Here is a 12,746-nt window from a genome sequence, read left to right as displayed (position 1 = left end):
CACAGTCCTGCCAGGGAGAAATCTGCCTGATTTTCAATCTGTTATCAATAAGCAACAAATAATGAAGTTTTGCTAATTAAAGATGCCAAGCACAGTGTCATTTAACGTCCCTTGTATATTCACGTCTCCCAGCGTGGGAGGTTTCTCCAACCCTTTGAAATGGGCACCTTTTTGAGAAGATGTTTCTGGAACCAAGGCAAAGCAGCAGGAGTGCACAGTCCCAGACCCACAGCCGGCTCCTGCTCTGTTTCTCACGTGCTGAGTGGCAGCAGGCAAGTCACTTAGCTTCTCTGAGCTTGTTTTTCCCCCAAGGAAAGGGAGGGGCAAGGGAAATCACCTGACAAGAGATCTATGTGGAAAAAACCCTATGCCTTGACCCCAGGATAGGCACTAAATCCCTTAGGTCAAACAGCACATCCTGTCCATATGGTCCTAGGGAGTGGTTCAAAACTGGCCCATGACTAAGTTAGTTTGGTTGGAGAGAATGTTGGGAATTTGGGGGACAGCCCAACTATCTGTTGGACAGAGAGTTGTATCTTTCCTCTTGATGATGACTGGAGTGGGGGAGTAGCCTGGCGCCACTGCTCACCAAGGGCTAAACTTTTCAGTTATCCAGCAAAACAAATTCCTTGCTTTGCTGAACCTGCTTTGGCTTCGGTTCCGTGCTTCTGTCCCTGAAAGCATCCTAACCAGGACAGAAACAATGGCCCCTCCCAGCTCCAGCATTTATCTTACTCTATACGGTTCCCTACGAAGGTCAAACCCTGACAATGAAAACCCAAAGGAAATCCCTCCATTTCCTGCTGCCAAGGAGAGACTATGAGCGATCTGAAGATACAGACCATGTTGGGCTTACCTCTGATCCCCAGTTCAAAGCACAGTACTCAGAACTCAGGAACCCAAGAACCTCATGACACAGGCACTGGAGGAAAAGATCACGAAGACAAAGGATTATCAACCAGGGGCCCCTAGATAAGCTTGACCTGTCTGCTCAGCGTCATTACCACGGCCATAACCACAGCATCACTGCTCACAAGTGGTAACTAAATGTCAGGCTCTACAGCTCTGCACATGTCCTCTGCTGGAATCCTCACCACCACTCTGAGAAGTGCCCCCTGTGAAAGTCACCAAGGCTACCCACGACGCTCTTTCCAGATGCTGGCAAGATTGCACTTCCCCTCTCACTTGCATTGAGATGCTTCAGTAGGACGTGCTTTGCCAGTGAAGAGAGAAGTGATGTGTGCCCTACCTGGGTGTAAGCTCTGAGACAGAGTGTGAGTGCTTGGCCAGGCTCTTTCCTCTCTGTGGTCTGGGTCTGGGTGTGAAGATGGTGATGATGCAGAAGCCCAGCCAACCGTGAGGATGGGGAATGTGACTGAGAGGGAAACCTTTGTGTTTTCTGTACTGACTTTTTAGAGCTGTTTGGTACTACAAAATAACCCAGCCTCCTCTGACTAAAGCCCTACACCCCATTTTATAGATGGGAAAAGTGGGGCTCAAAGAGGTAACACGCCTTGTCCAAAACCATGCTGTTACTGAGGCAGAGAGGCTTGTGGAACACAGGAAGCTGTGGCCACTGTTCCTCAGGCTGTGAGTTGTGATTCGGCTGCATGCCAGCCAGCTGGGGGCTTTCAATGGCAGCCTTGCCTGCTTGTTCCTGGTTGGAATCCCCAGGCACCTGGATGGAGGTGCTGTGGTCACCTCTGTGCTTCAAAAATCCACAGACCACCCTAAACAGAACACAACTCCAGATACCACGTTCTCCAAACCCCAAGACATGTGAAGTTTCAGGCACACGATAGTATCTGCGGTGGGGTAGAATAAAGCAAGCAAGGGGCGCCTGGGTGGCTCAGTCAGTTAAGTGTCCGACTTCAGCTCAGGTCATGATCTTGTGGTTCACGAGTTCGAGCCCCGCGTTGGGCTCTGTGCTGACGGCTCGGAGCCTGGAGCCTGCTTCCGATTCTGTGTCTCCCTCTCTCTCTGACCCTCCCCCCATTCATGTTCTGTCTCTCTCTGTCTCAAAAATAAATAAACGTTAAAAAAAAAAAAAAAAAAAAAAAAAAAGAATAAAGCAAGCAAGAAAGAGATAGGGATGAGATAAAGACAGAAACAGAACTTCCGGACTGGAGTGGGGAGGCTCTGCACACAAAGTCCTGCCATGGGAGCTCTAGGTTGTCCATTTCTACATAATCACTTATTTCTACACAATCAACTAAAGAGAAGCAGTCATTTTGGCCCAGATGCCTCTTGACCAAGGAATGAAGTAAAACCAGTTCCAAGATCCTCTTTGCCCACAAAATACACCTGTGATGGCTTCGAAGCCAGCCCATCTCCTGGCTTCAGGACCTGCGAGAACTCTTCCCCCAGGGGTGCCCCTGAAGGTGATGGGGACATTAAGGAGCAGGTGTGTTCAGCAAACTTCCTGTGCAAAGCAGCCTCCCCAGATGCATCCTGGTGGGTCCCATCTCGTAACCTTCCTGCCCCGTGTGGTCCCCTTTCCCTGAGTATGGGGGCCCCGGTGACTGGCTTCTAACGAAGAAGGAGGGCAGAAGTGATGGGGTGCCACTTCCGAGGTTTGGTTACAGCTGACCTCCGTCTTGCTAGCATCTTACACTTTCTTGGCTTGCTCACTTTGATGAGGCAAATGGCCACAATGAACCTGGGTAGGGAGAAAGGAGGGCAGTCTTCAGCCCATAGCCCAAGAAGTATTAAGGCTCTGGGTCTTGCAGGCCACAAGAAGCAGAGTCCTGCCTACCTTTTTCTTACAAAGTCTACTGAAAAATGGAATCACTCTAGCAAAGAGCAGACCAATGTTACTTGCTATATAGAGAGAGCCAAAGCCAATGAATGCAACTTTCTGAAATTTGTTTTTTTTTAATTTTTTTTTTTAATGTTTATTTATTTTTGAGACAGAGAGAGACAGAGCATGAACGGGGGAGGGTCAGAGAGAGGGAGACACAGAATCAGAAACAGGCTCCAGGCTCGGAGCTGTCAGCACAGAGCCCGACGCGGGGCTCGAACTCACAGACCGTGAGATCATGACCTGAGCCGAAGTCGGCCGCTTAACCGACTGAGCCATCCAGGCGCCCGCAACTTTCTGAAATTTGAAGTGTCAGTGATTCTGAACCCTATCTGCCTTAGGATCACCCAAGTCAACAAGGGATGTCCTGGCCGTGTTCCAGAGACACACGGCCAGATGACCTGGGGTTGAGCCGCAGCATCTAGACTTCCAGACACCATGGCCGGCCAGCACCCTGACCCTGAGGCCCTCGTTCACTGTGTCAGGGAGTCACAGAAGCGATTAAGATGCCAGCACTGCTGAAAGCCCCCTGCAAAGAAAACCACTCTCCTCCCCTGCAGGGCCCATGTTGGTTAACACTGGGCTAGTGAGCCACCTGAAATGATCCCACCTAACAGCAGGACCACATGCCTCACACCTTGGGGAGTGCGGATCTGAGGACAAGGCATTCCTCCCTGGTGTGTCCTCTCAGAACACCAAGATGCGGAGCAATAGACACCCCCCAGGCTAGGGGCAGAGATCAGCTCACATGGGGCTCTCCTCCACAATGCAGGCAGAGGGTCCAGGGGACAGTCTGGGACCTGTTCTTTGCATCGCCAGTGCCCCCCCGGTCAGCCACCGACTCACAGAGGGCACTAACAAGGCACCATCCACACTGAATCTGGGGGAGGGGCAAGACTGGGACCGGCATCTGGGTGGAGAAGTGATGTTCCAGATGCGGGCCGGGGGGCAGAGGGGGCACGTCTTCTCCAGCCAGCCCTTGCTCTCCCAAGAGTTGTTTCTCCAGTTAAGCTCTAACTTGTTCTGACAAACCACCAAGGAAAGCACGAGTTATCGCTTTGAGTATGCATAATTGCATACTCAAATTGGAAACTGTTTAAATCGAGACATCAGGAAAATCAGGGGCCGGAGACATAGGATAGCTCCTCACACATGACCACAAACAAACAAACAAACAAACAAACAAACAAAACAGCAATGTTGATCATCTGGTGACACATAAATCCATGGTACCTTGCTGGTGTATTGAACTGGCATAAAATGTTTACCTTCAATCAGATTCACTGAGTATTTTCTGGGCATCCGTACTTCAGATGCTACAGTGACGAAACTAGAAACTAGTATTCATTCATTCAGCAAATAGTTAAAAGTCTCTACCTGGCACGAGGGACACAGTCCAGTATAAAATGATGAAGGGGGAGACGGCAAATAACTACACCAAGGAGGGGTAAGTGCTAGGTAGAAACATAAAGCACAGGGGTGGTATTTTATTCAGGATTATGAGAAGGTGGTATTTGACCCCTTGCTGTGCATGATTTAGAAGCATTATCTCATTTAACTCAAACCTCATACAACTCTCTCTGGTAGGCACCCCCAGACATGTTTAAGTTTTGGTTTTTTAGTTCATTTATTTTGAGAGAGAGAGGCAGAGCATGAGTGGGGGAGGGACAGAGAGAGAGGGAGACACAGAATCTGAAATAGGCTCCAGGCTTGGAGCTGTCAGCACAGAGCCCGACACGGGGCTGAAACCCACAAACTGTGAGATCACAACCTGAGCCGAAGTTGGGCGCTTAACCAACTGAGCCACCCAGGCACTCCCTTGCCCCCCAACAGTCCTGTTTAAAGACGAGCACATGAAGACTGAAAAAAGGGGATACTTACCAGCTCAATCCCTTACTCATCACAAGGACCTGGGGACAGTATCTATTTTACGTGTGCCTTCATTTTCTCATCCCTAAAACGGACAGGAGGGCTTGCTGCTGCACATAAAATACTTGGTAAAGAATTTGGTATATAGTAAGTGCTCAATAAATGTAATCTGCGGCCATAGGTAAGAGCATAAATGCCTCTCCCATTTTTAAGGACTTCATTATCTGATGCAGAAGCACAAAGATACTCCCTCCAAAGCAGCGGATAATATAAACAAACTGTGTTGACTTACACCACTGTTCCTTCTAACAGGCCCATCCTCCTGACCAATTTCTACTCATCCTTCAAAACCCAAGACAAACATGTCCTCTTGGAAGCCTTCCCAGTCAGTCCCAGTTAACTGTGCCACCCCTGTGCCACTCCTGTGCCACCATTACACCTACTTCTACAGAACTCTTTCTCGTGTATTCATTCATTCAACAATCATGTCTCAAGAGCCAACCAACTGTCACACACAACCACACTCTACTACAATTACATGTGAACATATCTCTGGGTTCCCTCCACTGTACAACTAACCTCTGTCCAGCGGCAGAAGAACTGAACTGGGTGTGGGTCAACAGAACAGACCAATGAACAAAGGAGGGCATAAGAAAACTAGACAAAAGGGGTGGCCCAGGGGAGAAAAAAGGATTACAAGAATTCAGAGAAAGTTAAAAATATAAACCACTCAGTACCTACAGGCCACAAAGGGCTTGAGAACAAGCTGGTCTCTGAAGGATTGAAAAGATTTGGAAGACAGGGAAGGAAGGAGATGCCAACTCATGCTCATGAATGGAGAAAGCCAGTTGCAATCAGCTGTTAAAAATAGTCAAGTATAGGTACATACATCTGTCTTTATGTAAATGCGTAAGTATATCTGGAAGGATAGATACCAAATCTCTTCACAGGAAAGATCTCTGGGGGAGGGACACTTGTATTTTGTATTCTATCCAATATATATATGTATTTAATTTCTTTCAAAAACATACTCTTGTTTATGTCACTTAGAAAAAAAACGTAAGTAGGTCTTCTGAAATTCAGAAGGCAGAGAAGCAAGGCCCTGCACACAGAATGAAGAGCAAATGGAAGGGGCAGAGCTCCGTGATCCAAGGGCCAATAGTAAGAGGTGAGGGAGAAGATGAGAGTCAGGTGCTGCTTCAGCAGCTGCCAGATTCTTTTTACAACAAAGCTAAAAAGATATCAGAGCTGTATCAAGGTGTTGGGAGCAACAGATGGCCGTGGACCTTCTGGTAACAGGAGCAAGGTGATTCCCATTTGAGGTGTACACACCTGCATGCTGCCACAGGCAGGGAGACTCCAGGACAGCAAGCAGAAAGCCACGTTCCCAGCAAAGAAATAAAAACCTAAGGGGACCTGAGGTTTTTCCAACTTTATCAGAAACGTTGGTTCAGTCATATTGCAAATGCCCCACTGGAAACACCACTCAAACCACAACCCCCCATTTTGGTGTAGACCAGCCCCTTGAGTATCTGGGAGAAAACCACTTGAATCCTGGTCAATAAAATCATTCTCCTCAAAAATAAACGTAGCATCTCTGCAGTCCCCACAAGCAAGGAGGGGGGGCACTCAAGAACCCCATAGGCAATTCCAAGATGGCGCCTGTACATCAAGAAGAGGTCATTTCCAAAAGAACAGATCAAGGGAGCCAATGGCTTGGCTTTTTGCAAATTCATCAGGGATTCCTTTACCAAGAAGCATGTGTTCCAATCCAATCACATAATCTCCTCAAAGAGGGACAGCAACATACCGAGGCATAATCTACTCAGGAGCCCACAAACCAAGACTCAACTAGCCAGAGACTCAACTTGTAAGAAGCACAGAGCAAAAACAGCATTTGTTTTTACTGAGAGATTACATAAATCTACTTCAAGAATATGGGGAAAGCTTTCACAGGAAACTGGAAGATCGTTTTGGTGCCCAGATGCCACTCAGTTCAGACTGTTCACTGCCCAACACAGCAGCCCTAAATTTATGACAGGCCAGGAGAAGAGGAAGTACCAATGGGCCTTTATTTAAAAAAAAAAAAAAAAATTATAAAAATTAGGAAGGAACCTAAAAAATAAAAATGGAGAATGTCACATGCAATTGGTAGGGAAGGGAACTCTTATCACATAGAAAAGTTTATTAAATTAAGGAATAAATACATTAATATATCCAGTTAGAGGTTTTGTACAAGTAAAATCATGTGTTTATGTATCCTCAGAAATATGGTGTTAATTTAGAAGAAATGAAATAAATTACATTAGGGTTTAATGTCTTGGTCAAAAACATTTATAAGGCATGGTGGGGACAGACTAGAACAGAATGGGGAGGGCTACAAAAATGAGCCAAGGACAGTGTTTCATTCCAACCATGTGGGACAGAGGTCCTTGCCCAGACAAACCCACAGGGGAGTCCCACTGGGTGGCCAATCAAGGGCACTCCTTTTCCATGCTAATGAGAAATTTACATGCCAATAAAATACACAATGGTGGGGAGCAAAGCAGCACAGGGTCTTTTTGTGGGAGGCAGGAGTGGAGTGGGGAGCAGCTTGTACAGAAGGCAGAGTGAGGTCACAGCTACCTCATTAGCTAAGTAAGAGTGGGCCTTGCTGGTGCCAATCACGTGTGTGTGTCTTGAGGGCAGGACTCTGCTTCATCCAAATGGGAACTTCCGGGTCAGATGGAAACAAACAAGGAAGAATAGGCTTATTTCAGGAAGGACTTGGTAGTAAATAAAATGGGGGCATCGTGCCTGTGAGCACAGGCACATCTTGACTGCCAATTCTGCTGGTGGGGCTGCGGGCAGCAAATTCGAATGAGCCACTGGCAAAGCTGTGCTGGGGAAGCGAGAATAGGTAACATGGGGGGCCAAAAGCCGCCTTGTAATCATGGCTTCTGTTTCTTCGGCATCCGTGGCAGGAAAGGTGCCAGATTTAGACCTCTGTCCGTGTAGACCTCTGTTTCCAAGCCAAGTCACAATGCTGTCTAACCAGAAACATGCAAGTCACAGAAAAGACTGACGTCCTCAAAGGCAGAGCCTGTATCTCCCGTGTCTGCCACATCCCTGCAGTGGGCCCATGCTCTATGTAAGACAGCCACAAATAACATGAGCGACCAACACATAGCCTAAGCCAGGGCAGCAAATGCCTCTCTCAATGCACAGCTGAAATCATTAAGGAGCACGAGGTTTATAAATCTGGACCCTTCTAAGCTTGCCAGTGTTTCCTGGTTGCATCCAAAGGAGACCCGCTTTGGGGCAAAGCTTGCAGATGCTGCATTTGCTAACAGACACAAAACCCTGATCTTCAAGAAAATGTATTTTCAAAGTTCCACACCCATAAACCCTGGGTAGCCAGGCACTGCCCACCTGAACCCCAACTGTAGCCCCTCAGGCTCTCCCATGGAACCCAACTACCCATGATGGTGAACAAGCCAGGCATAAACCAGGGGCAAGAGTTTAACCCAGGCATATGTGGGAAGAGACTGGCGATTTGAAGAACTCTTTGCTTGGACGGCAAGGAGCCTGTGACCACTCGGGGTATTTGCCCATGGACAGAAAAAGATGTTGGGCTGAAAGACAGGTTTTTATTCTGGAACACAGAGAGGTCTAAAGTGGGTTCTGCGGGAATCTTTCTGGAGGATTTTGGGTCAAAAACTAACATTTCTAAGCTAAGCCTCTATGTGCAACATAGTTTTAGTAGCGTCTCTTAAATGGCACTTTGAAAAATAACTCTGGGGCAGCAATTTGGTACCTGATCATTAGATATTCTGCAAGTGCCACCCAGCTGAAAAATATATTTCTTTAAAAAAATTTTTTTAATGTTTCATTTATTCTTAGAGCACAAGTGGGGGAGGCGCAGAGCGAGAGAGGGACACAGAATCAGAAGCAGGCTCCAGGCTCCGAGCTTTCAGCACAGAGCCCGACGTGGGGCTCAAACTCACAAGCCGTGGGATCATGACCTGAGCCAAAGTCGGATGGTTTACCAACTGAGCCACCCAGGTGCCCCAAAAATAGATTTCTTATTAAGCTTCTGTACTTAAATAGTACCAGCCCACAAATGAAATCAATCCCTCTGAAAGTTTTAATGATACCAACCAAGTCCCAGGAAGCATTTCATTTCAAAGTGAGCCATATTAAAAAACCCGGGATGAGTTTTTTCCCCCCGCGTCGATGCCAACCTTGAATTTTAAATTACTTGTCTTTCTCTCCCACCAGGCTCAGTCATTTCCACACTAGAGGGAGGGTGTCCTGTGGAAACGCCAAGCAGCTTAGAGCAAGGATCAACAGCAAGAGTGTTATCCAGCAGGATCCAGGAAGGTACCTCAATGGATAACCAAGTATGGTGGTCAACAGAGTGTTACCATAGATACTACAGGTATGCAGTCAGATTTATACATCCTATGTTCTGGGAGTGACTCCATGTGCCATCCCGGAGAGGGCAATGAACAAAGACCCGTCTCAGGGAAGCTACCAGTCTGCATGGGAAATGAAGTTCAGCACAAGAGAGGGGAACAATGTTGGAGCAGGCAGGAGGGGAGAGTCTGCAAAGGCTTCTGGGGAACTTGGTCCTAAGGTACACCACTGCACAGGGGCCATGTGCAAAACACACAAGTCGGACAACAAGGAAGAAATGGAAAGGATGTCAGTTTGTCAAGGAAGCTGCAATGCACAGTGGGCATTTTCGTGTCACCCGGCAATGTGAACGCTCACTGAGGTAGAGAAAATGGGAAGGAGTGGGGAGGGGAGAGACAGAGTGAGCCGGCTGCAGAGAAGGGTTCAGGCATGAGCAAGAGACAGACAGGCAGACAGAGACCAAGGCCCACACAGGAAGTGGCAGAGAGAGAGGGGGATTGTCAGAGAGAGTCAGAGATAAAGACAGGCAGAGGGAGAAAGAAAGGAGCAGAGAGAAAGAGAGGCAGGAAGAAAGGAAGACACAGAACAGAGAGAGAGAAGTGCAATGGGACGGAAGAAGAAACAGAGAAATAACAATCAGCCAGACAGAACATGAGAGAGAAGGTAATCTGAGAGAATGAGAACCGCCAGCTCCTTGAGACTGCCTGTGCAAGAGGCCCCAAGTGCCGGGGTACAGTGCTGCTCACCCCAAGACCCCGGCCAGCTGGGGTGAGTGGAAAGCCAGTTAGAGCCAGGACTGAAAGGCTGGCGGGCCGTGGAGAGGCTCGCCGCACCCCACAGCTACACAGCATCACCTCCTCCCCTCCAGCCCCTGCAGACTGCACGTCCAGACAGGCCCATGAGACGAACCAGGCTTCCCTGATCCCCTTGCCAGCTAGTGCACGGGTAATGAAAATGGTGTGTAACTGGGCCCTAACGTTCCCAAATGCCTTCTTCGAAAAACATGTTAGAAAAGACCTCCTCCGGATGCCTGGGTGGCTCAGTTGGTTAACCGCCTGACTTCGTCTCAGGTCATGATCTGACATTTCATGAGTTTGAGCCCCGCGTCTGGCTCTGTGCTGACAGTTCCGGGCCTGCAGCCTGCTTTGAATTCTCTGTCTCGCCTGCTCCTCCCCTCTCTCTCAAAAATAAACACACATTTTAAAAAAGTTCAGAAAAGATGCTCCTTGGGGAAATGATCTTGGGAAACAATGCATGTAACACATGCTATATCTACTCCCTTTGGAGAGCTAGGAGGCACCGTTGTGGGAAAAGCTACAGCAGGGAAGCCCGCTGAACAAGCTCTGATCTAACATTTTCTGAGATACTTCCAACTCTGCACTCCCCTCTTCTAAAGGCACCAGCTTTGCACACCCCCTGGATAAGTGTTCTGCTTTTGGGAAACTGCCTTCTCTACCTACATTCTAAGTTTCCCAAAGAGCCCTTTCTGAGATTAAGATGAAGTGATTAGTATGCTGCAAAAAGCAAAAAAACAAAAAACAAAACCCCAAAAAACCCCGCTTTGATATCCAGAATGAGATGGAGACAAGAAAGGGACAGATTCATCTTGCAGGTAGGGAGTGGGAACCACAAAGGAATTTGAATCTTTAAAACCACCCAGTGTGCTGTGCCTAGAGCACATCAGACACTCAATTTTGCTTGAAAAGAAAAAGCAAAAATGAAAGAGGAAGAGGCACAGTCTTAAATAAGGAGAAAGGCCCGGATGTGCATCGGACGCTACCGTGAAGCCACATGCCTCAGGCTGGGTCACAAGAGCTCTCTGAACCTCGGTCTGCTCGGCTGACCTCTGGACCTAAGACGTACATTACACAGGGCTGCTGTCGCGGGGAGAGGATGTGAACGCAGCCTCCAGTCACACCGCACTGGACCCTCTCTGCCGCCTCAGGGGAGTGGATCTGATTAAAGGGTGCTCGGGGTAGAGAAACAGAGAACCGCCGCAGGGGCAGAAGAAAGAAGAGGAATCCAACTTCAGTGACCAAGTCTGACCAAGAGACCAAGTGAGACCAAGTCTGCTCCCCCAGGGGGAAGAAACCCGCACGTAAGGAGGAGCTGAGCCCTCGGCTCTCCCCGTTAGTGACTCTAACGGACCCCCACGCCTCACAATCTGACAGTGCACTATTTCCCTGTCTCCGTTTATTATTCAAAGCAGAAGCTGTTCTCCCAGAGAATTCTCAGGACTGTAATCAAATCCCAATAAGAGTGGAAAAAGAAAAAAAAGAGAAGAGAAGAAAAAAGGAAAAGAAAAAACTCTGGCATTCTTTCACATCTTATACCAGAGGTGCGGGGGGGGGGGGCGGGGGGAAGAATCATGAATAGAGTCCTGAAAATACTTACATTCAAAAAAAGAAAACTAAAAAGCTTTAACCCCTAATCCCAAACTCATTCTTAAAATATGCCACTTGGCTTCAAAGTCTGTAACATCACAAAAAGGTAGCAGTGGGAGCAAACTCTGTCCCTGCTCCTGTTTTTGAAAACAAAGATCCGGGCCACCCACTCCTGCTGAGCTCCATGGAAATGAACTTCTCGCTCAGCAAACACTCAGCAAGCACCTACTACATGCACCCCAGTGCTAGGGGATTCAGACATGAAAATGGGTCAGGCCCCAGCCACGTGCCCACCACCGAGAGATTTTACTGGCAACCTCTCACCAGGTTGCCCAGGGGGGCCAAGTTACTCCCCACTTGATAGAAATACAAACTGGGGCTTCCAAATACAGCAAAACCAGTGCTGCCCTTGAGGCTATGGTGGTGTAGGAGTAAGTCTAACCTAAGGTCAGCAGAGAGCCAGGCCAAGTGGATATGAACTCAGGAGAGCCTGAGCTTCCCCACAATAGATGCATCTCACAGAGAAAGAGAAGTTTCCAGAACTGAAGATGAGCTTCAGACTTCCTCCTTCATTTTGCTCCAGCTGTCTGACTCTGGGAAGATAAGCAGAGCAGGCCTGAGGCAATGACAAGGTCAGATGTGCCCTGGGGACTGCTGCCCAAATGGCCAGCTCTTCCCACAGTCTTCAGGCCCTGAAATGACCACTTTTCTCTCTCCTCCCTGTGTCCAGCACAACCTGCCCCAGGAAAGGATCCCCTGATAGTCAAAGATACCTCTGTGTGAATGGATGTCATTGCCCTGACGGGCATTCAGATGGGAGACAAAGACATGGCATAGTGGAGAGAAGGTGGGCTTGCATGGCAAAGGTGTCAGGCAAAGTCTGGACTCCACTACTTTCTTTTTTTTTTTTTTCAACTTTTTTTTTTTTTTTTTTTTTTTTTGGGACAGAGAGAGACAGAGCATGAACGGGGGAGGGGCAGAGAGAGAGGGAGACACAGAATCGGAAACAGGCTCCAGGCTCCGAGCCATCAGCCCAGAGCCTGACGCGGGGCTCGAACTCACGGACCGCGAGATCGTGACCTGGCTGAAGTCGGACGCTTAACCGACTGCGCCACCCAGGCGCCCCATGGACTCCACTACTTTCTAAGTGGGACTGTCATTCATTCATCCAATTATTCACTCAATGAGCCAACCCACATGAACTCAGCACCTACTGCATGAATCACTGGGCTCCAAGGGAGGAGACATAGAATTTGCTCTCCTGGAGCAGAGAAGACACATACCAATCCGTGACA

At 48.3% G+C, this 12,746-nt stretch overlaps 1 pseudogene; it reads right to left on the bottom strand.

The window, feature by feature from the left end:
* Positions 1 to 12,746, bottom strand: part of LOC131511034 (protein shisa-9-like) — a 126,941-nt pseudogene that overhangs the window by 34,197 nt on the left and 79,998 nt on the right.

Source organism: Neofelis nebulosa, chromosome 4, assembly GCF_028018385.1.
Source record: "Neofelis nebulosa isolate mNeoNeb1 chromosome 4, mNeoNeb1.pri, whole genome shotgun sequence".
NCBI lineage: Eukaryota > Metazoa > Chordata > Mammalia > Carnivora > Felidae > Neofelis > Neofelis nebulosa.
The sequence above is the reverse complement of the archived record's forward strand: the minus strand, read 5'-3'. Positions and strand labels throughout refer to the sequence as shown.